Source organism: Frankliniella occidentalis, unplaced genomic scaffold (genome assembly GCF_000697945.3).
Source record: "Frankliniella occidentalis isolate FOCC.00 unplaced genomic scaffold, Focc_3.1 Scaffold3547, whole genome shotgun sequence".
Classification (NCBI taxonomy): domain Eukaryota; kingdom Metazoa; phylum Arthropoda; class Insecta; order Thysanoptera; family Thripidae; genus Frankliniella; species Frankliniella occidentalis.
The window spans coordinates 1-2,844 of NW_026270604.1; the positions used below are offsets into that span (position 1 = coordinate 1).

A 2,844-nucleotide genomic window follows, 5' to 3' on the forward strand; every position below is an offset into this window, starting at 1 on the left:
GTGACGACCGCGTGACGGTCACAGCGCTACGGGCGCGGAGAGCAATGCCTCGCCGCACGGAGTAACGGGATGGCGGGCCGACGTGTCCTAGGTAACCCTGGGAAAAATAGTAAGTGGCAAGGTGGCATTAAGGTGGCAACTAGGTGGCGAGGTGGGCGAAGTGGCATGTAAGGGGCAAGGAAGTGGCAACGAGGTGGAATGCGGCCAAGTGGCATAGAGGTGGCAAGCAGGTGGACCTGGGTGGCATCAAAGTGGCATCGAGGAGCCAGCCCCAGGTGGATGTTAAGGGGCATCTAGGTGGTATTGTAAGTGGCAAATAGGAGGTTAGGTGGAAAGTAACTTAGAATAAGTGGCGAGCCGTCCTGCCAAACGCGGTCAATTGGCATGCAGAAATCCAAAAAAATCAAAAAAAAATCAAACAAAACAGCAGGAGAGAAATTATGAGAAGAACTATTGTGTATATAGAATATGTATAACTATATTTAAAAAAAAAGTTCATTTTTATAGTTTTAAATATATTAGCCATAAACCATGTTTATGTTTTGCTTTCAGCCCTGTAATAATTTTAGTCTTTGCATTGTTATTATGTTTTGTTTTAAAATGTTACTGCATTTGGTTGGTTTCTCTAAATGTTAGCCGTTCTGAGATCTTTTACCTTGGCAAAGCCGCTAACTTTTACGGAACTTAGTGGTGTTAAAATTGAGCTACTTTTGCATTGCTCACAGACATATAAACGGTTTTGCATGAATTCTTATAGTAAAAGATTGTTCTCTATTTGTCTTTATCTTCACCAAAGAAACATTTCATGATACTTATGTGTAAATTAGTAAAAATCCTATTGTTTCATGATAGATATTTTGAGTCGGATAAGTTTTTAGATTAGCCGCTGTAATAAATTAGAAGGCAGCTAGAATATGCTGCAAGCTTTAAAAGCAATCGGTCAGATCAAGGAGACTGGATTTAAAGAAAATGGTTGACAGAGTGAGCTCTTATTTGTTTCATTTTATAATGTCTCCTGAAACTGAAAACTTACTGAGTTGATAGATCATATTTGAAGCTTGCAATATACTGTTGCTACCTTCTTATATTTCAGTTTCTGATCTAATACCTCAATATATACAAAAGTATTATGAAATGATACGTGGGTCAGATAAAGACAGAGAGGAAACAATGCTTTACTATTGGAATTCATGCAAAACCATTTACAGATCCAGGAACAATACAAAGTGTAACATATTTAACATCACCAAGTTCCGTAAAAGCCAGCGGCTTTGGCAAGGTAATGGATTCTTGAACGGTTACTACTAAGAGATATGACACTCTATGACATGCCAACTAAATACTGAGACATTTACAACTGGAGTATAATAAATTTAGGACTCAAACATATAAGGGTAGAGAGGAATTACAAGTCAACAAGTCAAATAGTCAACAACTCACTTGTCTACTTTGGCCTGTGGGCTTGGGGATTGTGGCATATTATGGGCTAGTCCCAAGTTAAAAATATGGTGTGAAAATAATGCATAATGCATAAACATAGCGGCACCACACTAACATTTCAGTTGACGCCTCCTGAACGTTTGATCATAATCAACTTCAAAATCTATTATCTGAATTTCAAATTTGGCACAGAATTAGTGCTACCAACAGATATACTTAAAATTTTAACTTCAACTTTCCAGTAAAAGTTTAAAGTAACAAACATAGTGAATTTATTCACTTATTTCCGGGAAAAACAACTTGAACTTTCGTCTTCCATCTGAGGTTTTCTGTAGACTGAATTGACAATTAAAGTATTGAAGGTAGAAGGGTGGCTGTTTTGCGGTGTTCGTCAACTGTTGATGTCAACATAACCTCTAAAGGTAACACGAGTTAGTTTGAGCCGGTTTGTGGGCCTAGACTGTATGTGTGTCAATTTTTAAACTTTTCAATGTATTCATGTGAGAAACTACTGATTAATCAGTGTGGAGTCGTTAGCATAAGTGACGGAGTGCGAAATGCAGTTAAAATGTAGACGATTTGTGGACTTTTTAATCTCATGTAAGTATACTTTGTACATGCATCTCTTTCTCACCACCAAGTTCAAATGCTTGATTGTTATACTTAAATGTTTTCTTCTTTGCAGGATCGTGCGACCCTGGTATTTGTTTATACATTAACTCTTGTGGAAATCTCCCTGATTTATTCCTATTGAGAAATAAATGTGGACTAGTTAATGCCAGGTAAAATTTTCTTAACCCGTACATTATGTCTCACAATAACTTTCAGAACAGAACACCAATATTGAACTCTTTTTATTTTTGCAGGACTAAACTGGAGGTGAACATGCTATTATTGCCATGTACTAAAGTATCACTTACCCACCAAAACAATCTATTGGAGAATACTTTTCACAGGTAAGAACAGTTTTCAAACTGTAAACTGATCGTGGAACGGATATTGTTTGTTGAGTGTTTGGTTATTTCTTTTCATAATATCTCCATGCTATGCTAATACATTTATTTCTTTTCCAGGATTTGAGCAATACTGCAGTGTTTCAAAGAAGTTAATGAGAAGAGTGTGCGCAAGTCTATTTTCTACAGTTCTTGGCAAACGCAATTGTGCTATTGCATCATTAGAAAAATAAATATTGTTTACCGAACTCTTGCAGACAATTAAGTGATAACCTGTTTCGTTTTCACTTGCCATCAACGTTCTATATAAATTGCTCGTGAAACAGTTAGAATGCATAATTTGTGAGTGAATATGTAGTCAAAATTAACAAGTGAGTTTTAAAATGTGAATTAATGTCAAGTAAATATCAGTCAAAAGAGTACAGTCAATAACTAAATTTGATACATGACA

General features: G+C 36.4%; 1 long non-coding RNA gene across 1 annotated transcript; it reads left to right on the top strand.

Moving 5' to 3' along the window:
- Positions 1-6: 6 nt before the first annotated feature.
- Positions 7-2,641, top strand: LOC127752058 (uncharacterized). The gene is made up of 4 exons (XR_008012293.1): positions 7-2,040; positions 2,126-2,222; positions 2,307-2,396; positions 2,514-2,641. It is a non-coding gene; the product is annotated as an uncharacterized LOC127752058 (long non-coding RNA).
- Positions 2,642-2,844: the final 203 nt, after the last annotated feature.